The sequence below is a fragment of the Salvia splendens genome, chromosome 4, assembly GCF_004379255.2.
Source record: "Salvia splendens isolate huo1 chromosome 4, SspV2, whole genome shotgun sequence".
NCBI classification, from domain to species: domain Eukaryota; kingdom Viridiplantae; phylum Streptophyta; class Magnoliopsida; order Lamiales; family Lamiaceae; genus Salvia; species Salvia splendens.
Window position 1 is genome coordinate 39647244 of NC_056035.1, and position 14403 is coordinate 39661646.

Sequence of the window (14403 nt, forward strand, 5' to 3'; positions counted from 1 at the left end):
ACCATCAGCTGAGGGTTCGGCGAGAAGATGTACCCAAGACGGCTTTTCGAACAAGGTATGGTCATTATGAGTTCGTCGTGATGCCTTTTGGACTGACGAACGCCCCGGCAGTGTTCATGGACCTTATGAATCGCGTGTTCCATCCATATTTGGATCGGTTTGTCCTAGTTTTCATCGATGATGTGCTCGTTTACTCGAAGAACGCGGAGGAGCACAAAGAGCACCTGAGAACCGTCCTAGCAACTCTAAGGGACGAGAAATTATATGCCAAGTTCAGTAAATGCGAGTTTTGGCTCAAGGAAGTGAACTTTCTTGGACATGTAGTAACCTCAGATGGGATTCGTGTAGACCCGGCCAAGGTGGAAGCTGTACAGGAATGGAAGTCACCTTCTACACAAAATGAAATTCGAAGCTTTTTAGGACTGGCGGGCTATTATCGAAGGTTCATTGAGGGATTCTCGAAGATAGCAAGGCCAATGACTCAACAACTGAAAAAGGGAGTCAAAATGAATTGGACACCAGAGTGTGAGGCGAGCTTTCAGTTGTTGAAGGAGAAATTGACCACCGCACCAATTCTAGCTGTGCCGGAGTCAGGGACTGACTATGCGGTGTATACGGATGCGTCGAAGGTGGGACTTGGATGTGTGCTTATGCAGAAGGGGAAAGTGATTGCATATGCATCGAGACAATTGAAGCCCCATGAGCTGAACTATCCGACACATGACTTAGAACTGGCAGCCGTGGTACATGCACTGAAGATCTGGAGACATCATCTCTATGGAGTCCGTTGTGAGATATACACGGACCATAAGAGTCTAAAGTACTTCTTTGAGCAAAAGGAGTTGAACATGCGCCAGCGTAGGTGGCTCGAGTTGGTGAAGGACTACGATTGTGGTATAAATTACCATCCGGGAAAAGCAAACGTAGTGGCCGATGCTCTTAGTAGGAAGTCTCAATCTCAGCTGGCCACCTTTCTTACTATCGAGGAGAGTTTAATCCAAGAGTTCAGTAAGATGCGGTTGGAAGTAGTGAGAATGCCCGAGACTGTGGAAGGAATAATAGCCACGTTGGTGATGGAACCCGACTTAAGAGCCAGAATTGTGGAAGCTCAACGGCGAGATACGTTACTAGAGAAGATTCGCTCGGAAGTGGGGACGGGTGAACTCGGAAATTTTCGTGAGGCAGCGGATAATGGTCTCACATACAAGGGAAGGTTGTGTGTGCCTAAGGACGAAGGCCTGAGGAACGAAATCATGAGAGAAGCACATGAAACCCCATACGCTGCTCATCCAGGAAGCACCAAGATGTATCAAGACATGAAGAGGCAATTTTGGTGGAACGGTATGAAAAAGCATGTTGCAGCATTTGTGGAGAGATGCCTAGCATGTCAACAAGTAAAGGCGCTACACCAACGGCCCTATGGGAGATTGCAACCCCTCGAGATTCCAGAATGGAAGTGGGAACATATTGCAATGGACTTTGTGACAGGACTGCCAAAATCCCAGCGAGGAAACACTGTGATTTGGGTGATTATAGATCGCCTCACCAAATCTGCTCATTTTGTACCGGTTCGTGCTACCTATGGATCCAACCAGTTGGCTAAGATATATGTGCGGGAGGTTATACGTCTGCATGGAGTACCAGCGACAATTACATCCGATCGCGATGCTAAATTTACTTCTAGATTTTGGACGAGCCTGCAGCGCGAGTTGGGGACTAAGTTGAATTTTAGTACTGCCTTCCACCCACAAACCGATGGGCAGTCAGAGAGAACGATTCAAGCCTTAGAGGATATGCTGCGGGCCGTGGTGCTAGATCGAGGCTGGGGTTGGGAAGAAGTATTGCCATTGGTTGAGTTCGCTTACAATAATAGTTACCAAGCGACTATCAAGATGGCTCCATATGAGGCATTGTATGGAAAGAAGTGTAGATCGCCACTTTATTGGGATGAAGTGGGTGAGAGAAGAATTCTCGGACCAGACTCTGTAGAAGAGATGATAGAGATTGTTCGACAAATCCGTGGGAGGATCAAGGAGGCGCAGGATCGACAGAAATCATACGCCGATGCTCGGAGGACCGATCTACAATTCGAATCTGGAGAGAAAGTTTTTCTGAAGGTTGCCCCTTCTAAAGGAATAACTCGTTTTGGAGCGAAAGGAAAGCTGAGACCCCGATTTATCGGACCGTATGAGATTTTGGATAGAGTCGGTGCGGTAGCCTATAGATTGGCTCTACCACCAAGCTTGGGAAATGTGCACAATGTCTTCCATGTGTCACAATTGAGGAAGTATGTGTTTGACCCCACACACATAGTTCACCAAGAAGAGATGATGATCCTAAATCCCGATCTAAGCTATGAGGAGAAGCCCGAGGCCATTTTGGATCGAAGGGTGCAAGAATTGAGGAATAAGTCAATTGTTTCGGTGAAAGTACGATGGAGGAATCATGGAGTCGAAGAAGCAACGTGGGAATTAGAGGATAAGATGAAAGATAAGTACCCAGGTTTGTTTGAGTGATCTAGGAAAATTTCGGGACGAAATTTTTTTTAAGGTGGGAGGAATGTAATATCCGGAAAAAAAAAATATTGAATATTGTTTTTATTAAGGAATGAATTTTGTGAATATCTTGTTTAAGATATGGTTTGGTAAGTCTTAATTGATTTATATTATTTTTGTGGTTATGTTTTTACCTAAGCAATGTGTAATTGGGATAATTAATTAATTTATGAATTAAATATCTTAATTAGCTAATTTTCTCTCCATCTCCCTCTCTCTTTTTTCGAAACCTTCTCTCCCTCTCCCCACTATTTTCTCAACCTCCCCACTCCTCACAACCGATCCAAAATAGAAAACTAGCTACTCTCTCAATCTCTCCCTCTCACCATCGCTCGTTCTCTCTTCTCTCTCGCAATTGTTCTCAACACCGGTAAGGTTTCTCTCTTTCTCCCTCTCGGTTCTCTTTTTCCACTCACCCCCTCTCATCGATTTCTTGGATTCGTCAAGGTGTTACTCTCTCTCGTACCGAATTGGAGTCGGAGTAGGGAAGGCTTTCGAACTACATTTGAACTCTCCGGGAAAGGTAACCCAAGACCCTAACTCATGTCAATTTCGAAAACACATGCATTTAGGACGAATTTGGAATGTTTTAGATGCTGAATAGGTTTTGTGGCTTTGTGTTTGTGTTGAGGATGTTTTTGGTAGTGACTGACAGTGGGTTCCGACCCCTTTTTGACTGATCAAACGATCTCCTGTTGGTACGAGATTTTAACTGTATAAACTTGGGTGTGTCTTCTGTATGGTGTGTAAATTTCAGCTTCATTGGACGTCGGATGATTTTATAATGATTTTTGTAAGTAAACTGCGCAGTTCTGCGAGATGTACGTTTCTGGGTGATGTGTTTTTGTGCAATGGGTGTGAATCTGGGTGTTTTGATATTGTGATGTATGTGGGTGTGATTGGCCAGGGGATGGCTCGGAGGAATTAGCGTTTGGTTCGGGTGGTTTGTGTGTGTTGGCCGAGAGACTTAGGGTTTGGCCTAGGGTGGTGTAGTGGAGAGTTTTGGAGGTTTGATCTCATGTTTTCGGGTGTGTTTTGGGATGTAGAATGTGTGGTGTGAGTGTCGTATAAGGTTTGAGAATCGTTGGTTGGGGGAAAACTGGTGTGCACTTGATCGGGCCAGCGGCCGAGACGCCGAGCCAGATGCCGAGCCAGATGCCGAGACAGGTGCCGAGCCAGTGCCGAGAGAGGTGCCGAGACAGGTGCCGAGCCAGGGCCGAGCCAGACGCCGAGACATGTGCCGAGCCAGGCGGCCGAGACGGTCGGCCGAGGTGCCGAGCCAGGCGGCCGAGACGGTCGGCCGAGGTGCCGAGCCAGGCGGCCGAGACGGTCGGCTGAGGTGCCGAGCCAGGCCGAGACACCGAGCCTTTTCCGAACCATTTCCGAGCCAAGTGAGCCGTTTGCACAAGGAGGGTATACCGGGAGTACGAGTGTTTCGGGTGTGTGTCGTGTGCGCGTCGTGGGTGCGTGGTATGCGTGTCGGGTGGTGTGTGGTGTGTTTCGGACGTGTGATTTTGTGTGATTGTCTTATAAGATGTTGTTAAGTGTGTGTACGTGTAACGTGCTAGATGTTGAAGTCATCCACGTAGGAATCATGCATTGTCGTTTAAACCTCGTCTTTCCTGACTCTAATCATGACATTTATTTATCTTTCAAAAGGGTGATCTTTTACGAGGAAATTGTGGTTGAAGAAGGGAACTATTTAAAAGCTAAGCAATTGAGGTGGGCTTTTCTACCCTACTATTTTGTAGGTTATCTTTAATACGGACTCTGTTCCGGAAATGTTTATGGAGGTGAACTGTTTGTCTTGCCAACCGTTTTGCTTTGAAACCTATCTGAAGTGGTTTACCACATATGTTTAATCGAATTCGGGTCTGTAGGGCTGCGAACCCTCAGGCTAGTGTACACGAGACCGGGAGCCATCTGAGAGCAAGTTGGCCGGTCTAGTTGACCTGGGGTGTGGCCACGCCCCTTGTCACCCGTTGGATCAGATAGTGTATGATGGTGGGAATAAGGGTGGCAATATCTGAAAATGACTGCGCAGTCGAATTTATGAAATATGTTTTAGTGTACTTGGGTTATTTTCTTTACACTTAAAACCCCAAGGTTACACTGTTATGGCATGACAAACTAGGATTTTGGCGTGTGTCCACTGAGTGCATCAAGTACTCAGCCCTGCATGTTGTTTTCTTAATGTGCAGGTTGAGCGACGATGGGGATGACGGATGTTGAGCAATTAAAGCCAAAATTGTGTTTTTACTTTGCCTTTTGGATGGTGTCGTGTCGTCATACCCGGCATTATCTATCTCTTGGTCTTTTCCGCTGCTTTGTAATCCGATACAATGTTTTTATTTAAACTCTGATTACTTTAACTTTAGTAACGTCGTCACAGTACAATGTTTTGAAGTGAACTTCCTTTTATTAAATGTTTTCGGGTCAAGTATTCTTGTTCTCCCCCTTTCTTCCCCGTTTCTTTATTCCTCCCCTAGTCACGGTCCACCGTACTTCCTATCCTTAGGAAATGCGGGCGTGACAATTAAATAAACATTTATCCTCGGTTTCTACACAGAAAAATTCTTAACAAACTGAAATGAACATAAAGTATTTCTGATAATCATAAAATAAAATTTAAACACAATAACATGTTTTCTCATTCAAAACATACTGTAGTAACTATTATCAGATTTATCTGCAAGATTTGACTCAAAAACCAGGACACAACGAACCTTAATGATATGATAGAGTTGCAGAATCTGGGATGAAGGTTATCAAGCAATCTAATGAAAGGTGACATCTTTGATCTTCAGAAGTATGTTCAGAAGATGATAAGAACTCAAATTTCACTTGCTCAAGATGCTGATTGTGTAGAATGAAGATATCTACAAATGATGGTATAAATCTGTATGCAACTTAAGGTATTTGTAGGACTAAAAACTGTAAGCATTCAGTCTAAAAAAACAATCATTGTTCCAAAAAAGAGACAATGATGAAAAAGACCTTCCAAATAACAAAGACAAAAAAATAAAATCCATTTATAAACTATTTTACAGGTATCAGCCGCCACCCTATGCCAAAAAGAAGAGCCACTTTCTGCAGCAAAAAAGAGTGAAGATGATCAAAATAAAAAGCAGGGCACACAATCGTTTAAAGAGAATACATGTAACATGGAATGTGTGGGAAGCTGGAGCGCAACTCCATCTCAGCAACAAATATTGGAAGATCTCCTTAGATAAACCTAAAAGGTATAATATTCTTTCATTAATAAAAAACAATTAATTCAGTTTCTATTAATCACACCTATATAGCACCTACTCATACCTAAATTAATGTTATAGCAGATTCATAAACATAAAGTAAAATATTATAATCAGTTAGAAAATTGGAAATAGACTGAATAATTAACATAAACTCTATAACTTTAGGTTTCTAAATTCCATTTCTGCATAGCAACTTCGTAAATCTAAGTGAAATTCATTAGCTTCATCAACTTTATTAAGTAAGTATCTCATTCTATGGTTGTGATTATATTACTAACTTGTTGTAAAATATATTTATATTTTCAGATTGAAGATGCCGAAGAAAGAGAAAAATATAAATACCAACATTGGAAAAATGCAACATACATATTTTCAAGACAACACCATCAACACACATATTTTCAAGACAACATCATTAATGACACAACAATTTTCGAAGCACAAATGTAGAATACCAAAAACAGTAACAAAGAAAAATAAAAAAAAATAAAAATGAAACAACCTCATTCCCCCCTCCCAAAACAGTGTCATATGGCAGGTCAAAAAACTGACACTTTATATTTGTATAGATGTGTTTCAAAGATCTCGTGAGGGAGCTAGGAACATTAATATATACTATAGATTAAGCAAGTGTTGTGATACAAAGATGCATTAATGGAGCTTTGTGATACATGTTTTATTGGAGCTTTGAACATTAAAGAAGTTAAATGGCATTGAATATTTTAACAGAATGTAATAATTAAAAACTTTATGAAACTTTTTGTATGAATCATGCTAACTTAATATTTTTTGTACTAATTTAAAATATTTGTGAAACATTTTGTATGTATGGTGTAATTACCCATTTTGAATGTCGATATTTCTACCCCTATTTAGGATTTATTGTTTCCCTTTGCATGTGCAAATTCGTACATCTTATTTAAATTTATATTATCAGGTCAATTAAAAAGGAATTGAGTTTCAAAAATTATAAATTAACACTATCTCAAAAGATAGAATGACCTACTCAAATTGTCTATAGATTAATTGATAATGTAAATGACCCTTTGCAATGAGTAGATTCGATTGATCATAAAATTTTGAATATATCGGTTTTATAAAATACTTGATTGAGATTATAGTCTGTAGCCCAAGCCCATGACTCCAAAAAATCAAAATTCGTAACCCAAAATAGAAACTTGGATTAGGGCCTTTGTGGCGTGTTCGTATTAATCGAAATAAAACCCATCTTTTTTTTAGATAAATACTAATTTTGTTAGCGTATAGTTTACCTAAAATATAATTGTCCACATAAACGTAAAAAATCTTATCATCAAGATTGATGACAACTTTAGAATCTAGATTTTTTTTAGGAAGAGTAAATCCCATCATTACTCTAATTCATAGCTTTTTACTTTTCTTCGAGTGAAATCATGTCATGCCATCCATGACTTGCTCGTGGGATAATTATATCATTCAAACGGTCCATGTTAACCCAAGGTGAATTTTCAACAAACAAGAATACACTTGATCAAGAATATTTCATGATGTTAATTATATAAAAATAACCTTTAAAGATAATAATTTGTCTTTATATCGTTGCGATGACAGAGACTTTTACACAACAATTCACATAAAATCTAAAAAAATCTAATAATGTTATAGTATGACTAAAAAGAAGTTTTTAACGAACGATTTGTAGCACGGTTAGCAATGCGGAGTTGTGGTGACTGGTGAGCTTGTAGTCAGGGATCAAACCTGTCATCCAAGACTTTCGACTTTAATCCGCAAACTCAGTCAAGCATGATTAGTTGTCGGATTAGTGAATTCGTACACTTATGGTCAAATAAAATAAAAGAAGTCTTTTTTCTATTGTAGGAGCTTAAGCCCCCCCTCCCCAATCGGACTGATCGGCGTCCGTAGATCGGCTATCGATAAATGTCTGTCGAGGGTAAGTGCCCGTCGAGCAAGACGGTTTTCTCACTTTGGAAAAGAGAATGAACATAATATTGATATTCTTATGCATTTCTCAAATGATTACAATAACTCCTGTTTATAATGTTAATAACTGACTTAATGAACAACAAAACAAAGATATGGAAAAGATACGCAAACTCCTAATTTAACTAACTAACTAAATAATGCTCGTATCAACTCCCCCACGGTTGAAATCCACCTTGTCCTCAAATTGGGAACTACGACACAATGAAGAGAGTCGAAAACATCGGCAACCAAATCTGGTGATGTGTGCGGAATTTCTTCCGTCGGGCAGCAGCGCAACTTTGGATAGACATGGTGGGAAGGCATAACTAGTTACTGTGCGCGGGTGGATTCCCGTCGGGCAATGACGTAGCTATGGTTCGATGAGTGTGGCTAGTTGTTGTGCGCGATGGATTATCATCGGGCAGCGACATAGCTGCGATTCGATCGGTGTTTTGGAGCCCCCAACATATTGAAATTTAAAGGTCGCATTTTTATAGGGTTTGCTACACATAATCTAATGCTGAAATGATACTAAAATACGTACATAATAAATATAGTATTTGATATTTTGTGTAAATTATTGTACAAAAGCTCATAATATCAAAACAAATCTAATACTAACATTTCAAATACGAAATACTATTATAAATTTATTAGTTCGCACCTAACATACATAATTATCTAAATTAATATTTTGCATTATATATATATATATCCGCCAAACTTTGGATAAACATTAGAAAATTGCGGCCTATAAACATTCAATTAATTCTTTGTTTTTTTGGCAAGGCATTTTGATCCATAGAAGGCAATAAACATAGATTTTGTGGTAAAGCAACAATGCCAACAAACCACACCACATGATGAGATTACATCTAATATTATACTACATGATGCACACCAGTTTCTTGCTATTTCTTTTTGGGACAAAGCATGGTCCCTTAGTCCATATCTCTATGATGCCAATAATTATATCACTACAAATTAATAAGTTTAATTATTAATATGATAGTAGTAATTTGACTAACCATTGATTGATTGAATTATGGACTTTAGTCTTTGTGTCTAGTCATTACCTAAATGAAGCGTGCACGGAATAAGTCGACTTGTATTAAGGTGGGACATAGTACTAGTAAAATATAACGAGTCTTTATTATTTCATCTAAATAATGTACTTTTTCGAATGAAAAAACCTAGCTACACTTGTCTAAGTGAGACTACACTATCTATTTAATTGAATTATGGGACTAATACGTGTTTAAAGTGTGTTGTAATAAACAATATTTTTCTTTCTAAAGATATTTTAAGTACACCACGACCATGGGCAATAGAGCATTGAAATTCAATTTGCATTCCTACGTTTTGAGATATTGAAAGACTTAGACAAGGTCGGTCGGATATATGAATCTCAAATTTTCATTTTTTCCTAAAGCAAAAATTTAAAGTCAGAACATGTTGGCGGAGTACTAAAAACGATGTAGGAAAACTCAATATAGCATCACAAAACAAAAAAAAAATTATGTATCAAATAACAATAACTTACAATAATGTCAAACCCACCTATATGATTCGACATACAAAATATATAGATAATGCCTAGAGAACAAACAACACAATCTCAATAAACTAGACAACTAAGGAGCAATTTGATAACCATAAATAGCAAGAAATAAGAAGTCCACGAAAATGTACAATAACTAAGTCAAAATCCTAAACTCTAATTGTCGGTATTTACTGAAAAAATAAATTTATCCTATTTTTTGTCGGTCGTCATCTACTAGGGATTGTAAAAGTGGAGAGGATTTAGTTGGTTTATTAGAGCGATGTCTAAGATCGAAGTATTGTCATACTTGTGACGAACTGACTCGCTGATTTACGGAGATTTCAAAGTTGCAGTTGTCCCAAAAGAAACTTCAAATTGAAAATAGCCATATTCCGATTTGCATTTGTGAACCTTGATCTATCTTCCACACATCAGTGAGTTGCAAACCACAAATAATACTCCATCCGCCCTACAAAAATATGCATTCTTTTCTTTTTAGTCCGTCTCATAAGAATATCCGCTTTTTAATTTTGAAAACTGTTTTCTCTCTAAAAAGGTGGGACTCATTCTCCACTAACAATACTTTAATTACATTTTCTTTCTGCTTCTCTCTTATTTTATCAATTTTGCATTAAAATTCGTGTCGAACTTAAGTGCATATTCTTAGGGGACGGAGGAAGTACAAATTAAGAAAAAGAAAAAAAAAACCCATAAATTGATTAAGAAGGCGTTTCAAGTCTGCATAAACAATAATATTTTGAAGAACTAACTTTTTTCCATATTAAAAAATCCGATTTCCATGTCACCACCAATATTACTGAAAAATCGTCTCAATGGTACGGTTACAAGTTGCAGTGATTTAGGAGTAGTTTAATTCGTAGGGTTTAAAAAGTTTGGAGTTTGAGAGTTTTTATAATAAAAAATGATACATATATGCACGTTTTATTTCGCTTGATACAAATTAAAATTTAGAGCATCCACATCGGTGCTTGATGCGGAGGACGGTGTCCGTGTCGCTGGCACGACACTCCCCTGTTCGCCGCTGGCACGACTCTGCTCGATACATCTGGCGCATCCGTGCCGCTGAGCATGCTGACGTAGCGCGACGGGATTGGCCAACGGCAAAGCCGTTGGCATTTTCATTTTTTTAAAATTTGAATTTAATTTAAAAAATCTTTTTCAAATACAAAAAAATATTTTTCCACTTCCCAATAATTATACTATCTGTTTTCTCCTCAATTTTAATTTATTTTTCAATTTTTTCCCCAAAATTCACATTTTCATCTATAAATTATATTGGCTCAACTCAATTTGGCCAATAGGTCTCGGATGACTCCCGAGCAACTTGATTCACATTTGGCAATGATACGGGGCCGCCGGAAAATATTGGGGATAGGGCCAGAGAACTAGTCTTCCACATTGTATTTTTTAGCCTTTAATTACGTAATTTTTAATTTGTAGGATTTTAATTATGTATTTTATTTTTTAGGATTTTAATTATGTAATTTTTATTTTTAAGGATTTCAAGTTTGCAATTTTTATTTTTAGGATTTAATTATGTAATTTTTATAGTTTAATGTATTTTTATATTGTAGAAATGTTTTTAGTAATTGAAGTATTTAAATTAAATAATGGAATGGTGAGACTCTTGAGCATATCCTTGCGGAAGAGCATAAATGTGGGTGTTGTGCTCTTGGAGAAGAGCAAGGAGTAAAAAATTAATAAAAGTGGGTCCGGGTGCACATCCATGCTCTTGCCAAAAAGCATGGACGTGGATGCTCTTATAATTTTAAATACAATAAAAAAGGGTCACTTTTTCCTTACCCCATTTTGCGTCACTTTTTCCTTACCCCATTTTGCCAACAATACAAGAAAATACTAGAATGAAGAGGCTTTCCAAGAATCGTACAACTGCAAAAGCAAATATTCTATGTGGATGAAAGAAAATTAAACATCACACGTTATCAAATGTAGAAGTGTCCAAACAAAAACGAGTCTCCATCCATTTGGCACAAGAATCTTCTCTTCACACTATATAAAAGCCTAATGTCCATTTTCACCATTATTATTTCTTATGGTAAATATTTTAGATTCCAATTTTATTAACTCTTGTAACTCTATCTTTGCTCCTCCGAACCAATTGCGTTGTTACTGCATGCATACTCCAATTTTATTAACATCTTTGTTGTAGGAGCATATAATAGGAGTATTAGAGTTGTTCGAGTGCGATTTGCAACTAATTACACATAAACAAAGATTTACTATATGTTAGGGTGGACACACTCTCTAAGGGCGAAGAAGCTTAAGTCCTTAATAAACGGACGCAAATGTAGACCAATTATTCGAGATTTGAGAATTAATAGGGCTGAAATTAGAGAAAGAAATAGAGAAAAATTGTTAAAAAGAAATAATTTTAGGAAGAAAATAAAAATGAGGAGCATAAAGTAAAAAAATCAAATCTTATAGTAGTAAAAAAAAAGGAAAAATTTGAAGTGAACTACATATATTATCACGACTTTTTGTATGCATAGTTAGCAATAGCATATATACATATTCGACTATGAAATAGAGAAAAAATGTTAAAAGAAATAATTTTAGGAAGAAAATAAAAATGAGGAGCATAAAGTAAAAAAACAAATCTTATAGTAGTAAAAAAAAGGAAAAATTTGAAGTGAACTACATATATTATCACGACTTTTTGTATGAATAGTTAGCAATAGCATATATACATATTCGACTATAAAGAATAGTCTGATTTTTAGTAGGTCTATAATTCTAATTAAAAATGACAGCTATTGATTCGCACAAAATCAAGACTTGTCATTAGTAGGTCTATAATTATAATTAATATTAGTATTCAATGAAATAGGAGTAGTATAATAAATGGCATAAAATCAAAGTACTATATGTAGCAATGTTATAATGGATAGTACAAAGCCAAATTAATTGCAAACAAGGGCTAGACACATTAATGTGTTTTTATTTTTCACATAAATTTCCTCATTAATTTTTCAAGTTTGTACTACGAATTATTAGAGTTCTTTTTGTCCGAACCTAACTATGAAAGTACAAGTTAATTAGAGTGAAAGAATAAGATTTCCAAGAAAACTACCTTATTTTTCTGTATTTCGCACCATATATTTCTCATTATTAGTGAGTGTAAATATTGATGAACTTGATGAAGAACAACGTTCCTTTTGTTCTTATTAAAATAATGAGAACAACTACTATAATTTTTATTCAATAATAAGAGTATTATAGTTGCACCTTTTCGCATTTTAACTTCCTCACATTTGCGCAATTACATCTTCTCACATATGCACATTTTCAGAAGAATTAACTTTTATAATTAACATACATGATCACTTTAATTCATGACAAATGTAACTTATTCACAATAATAATAGGAGTAACACTTTTATTGACCAATACAGTTGCACATTTTCACATTTGTACCTCACCGAATTCTTGGGTGACAATTTTTATAACCTAATTAATTAAACGTCAAAACAACATCATTTGATCATTTCAATGCTTAAATAGATAAACTTAAAAATTAAAATGGGGTATCGATATCATACTTAAACTAAAATAAATCAGGACGTGAACCTATTTACACAGTGTGCACAATCCACACTTGGAGGTCTACCTAAAGATTTGAAGAATTAAATAATATTTAGTTTTCCCAAGTATAAAGTTTAATGAGAAATTATTAGTGAAAATGAGAAAAAGGGGAAAGAGTACCAAAAGATTAAGTGAAGTCCAAACTAAGACACCACAATAGGATATACTTCTATATAAATAATTAATACTCTTGAAAAGTTTGTCACATGAAATCGTTTACTTTGGAATATTATTTAATAAGAAGAGTGTGAAGATATGAAATAGTAAAGGTTACGAGTTGTCAACTAGACGGCATTAGGCACGTGATTACGGTCTCTCTTAAGCATGAAATGCAAATTGTGCTAAGCAAAGTCTTTTCAATTAAATAAATGAAATACTAATCTTAACTTATATAATTTGCAAATTTGCAATCCATATGCTTTGTTGCCATACCCTCATCCTTTTATTTTCATATGATAGTAACTATTAACTACTTTAGACTATTGGATCAAAAAGAAAAACCTATCTTTGACTAATTGGTCAACTCATCTACCAAATATGAACATGTGTATTATGTGGTGGAGCTAAGTTTAGGACAGATCGAAACATTGTCCTATCATTTTTTTAATAATTATTAGTATATTAACATTGTGTTTTTTAAATTTTAATACTCCATAATTTTGTCTGTCCAAATTTGTTCATGAACACAAATGACAAACTAAGTAAATTATTGCATGATTAACATTTATTTTTTATATCAAATTTCTTATTCATTGACATAATAAACCTCACTTTCGATGATTCTATGTTCCATCTTTAAAGCTCTGTGAGGAGTTATTGTGTGATAGGCTGATAGCTCAATGCATTCAGTGATGTCCTCACAATTGAAAAATATTTCAGAATACATTCAATTTGATAGAATGTGTGGAAATTGAATTTTTTGTGACATAAATAAATAAAATTTTATACAGATTCTGTAACTTTCTATGTCGAAGAGTTGTACCGAAATTGTTTTTACATCAACTTGATATACACATGGATACAATGAACATATATTGGAGTTTAAATAAATGCAGATAAGGTATCATTAATACATTATTAAATCAGAAAATATGGCCTGTTTGGCACAACTCCTAACCATTAAACCAACCAAAAAAATAATAAAATAATAAATCAACCATTATCTTAAGTTATGTACTATATCAGTATCGTAGGTAGTGTTTGGCATACACGTTTATTCTATTTCTATTTTTTGTTTATTGTTGGGTGTTTCCGTGTTTGTATTGTTATGGTGATAATATTGCAGTATATCAATTGTAATTTCCAAAATAATTCTTTAAATGTGAATTCTTAAAAATTGAAATACTTCTATTTACTACTACTATTCATATACGAGATATTGCACATTGAAACATTTTGAAGGTATTGCAATATTGTATTGCACATTCAACACTCAACTGAATACTCATTTTACATGACATGA

The 14403-nt window shown here is 36.1% G+C and overlaps 2 long non-coding RNA genes across 2 annotated transcripts; both read left to right on the top strand.

Annotated features, from left to right (window-relative positions):
* Positions 1–2905: 2905 nt before the first annotated feature.
* Positions 2906–4253, top strand: LOC121800006. The gene is made up of 3 exons (XR_006050414.1): positions 2906–2925; positions 3003–3078; positions 4215–4253. It is a non-coding gene; the product is annotated as an uncharacterized LOC121800006 (long non-coding RNA).
* Positions 4254–5357: 1104 nt separating this feature from the next.
* On the top strand, positions 5358–6471 carry LOC121800004. Its single transcript, XR_006050412.1, has 3 exons — positions 5358–5470; positions 5606–5797; positions 6119–6471. It is a non-coding gene; the product is annotated as an uncharacterized LOC121800004 (long non-coding RNA).
* Positions 6472–14403: the final 7932 nt, after the last annotated feature.